Below are 717 nucleotides of genomic sequence, written 5' to 3'. Positions count from 1 at the left end.
GTGTCTGGGTGTGTGTGTGGGGCCGGCTGGGCCTGGGCAGCCCTGTGGTAGGGTTTGGGGAGTTGTTGGGAGGTTTTGTTTGTTTGTTTTTCAAATACTAGAGGCCCGGTGCACGACATTGGTGCACTGGGCGGGGGCGGGGGCGGCATCCCTGAGCCCTCTCGCAGTCCGGGACCAGCCTGAGCCCAGCTCCGGTGCTGTCTGCCCCCTGGTGGTCAGTGCACGTCGTAGCCACCGGTCATTCCTTCGGTCGATTTGCATATTAGGATTTTATTATATAGGATTGATTTTAGAGAGAGAGAGAGATGGAAACATCCATGATGAGAGAGAATCACGGATCGGCTGCCTCCTGCACGCCCCCCACACTGGGGATCGAGCCCGCAACCCCGGCCTGTGCCCTGACTGGGAATCGAACCTTGACCTCCTGGTTCCTAGGTCAACACTCTGTCCACTGAGCCACACGGGCCGGGCATGGGGAGTTGTTAAAGTTAGGACTGTGGGTGGGACGCAATGGGAGGTGGAAAGGTGAGAGAGAAGGTTCTAGAAACAGGACTTTGGTGAGTCCTGCTGGAAAGAGGGAGGAGAGCTGGGGCTACGGGGAGGGAGGGGGCCGGCCCTGGTGGGACAGAGGCCGGCACTGAGCAGCCAGCACTGAGCAACCAGCACTGAGCGTGCTCGGGCGCCTCCTCTGTGACGGGAGGAGGCGGTGAGGGTCAG

The 717-nt window shown here is 60.3% G+C and overlaps 1 protein-coding gene across 1 annotated transcript in view; it reads left to right on the top strand.

Annotated features, from left to right (window-relative positions):
• Positions 1-717, top strand: part of CTSH (cathepsin H) — a 24320-nt gene that overhangs the window by 4019 nt on the left and 19584 nt on the right. The gene's annotated exons all lie outside the window — the stretch shown is intronic.

The sequence above is a fragment of the Myotis davidii genome, unplaced genomic scaffold (genome assembly GCF_000327345.1).
Source record: "Myotis davidii unplaced genomic scaffold, ASM32734v1 scaffold1914, whole genome shotgun sequence".
Lineage (NCBI taxonomy): Eukaryota > Metazoa > Chordata > Mammalia > Chiroptera > Vespertilionidae > Myotis > Myotis davidii.
This window is presented reverse-complemented; position numbering and strand designations above follow the sequence as displayed.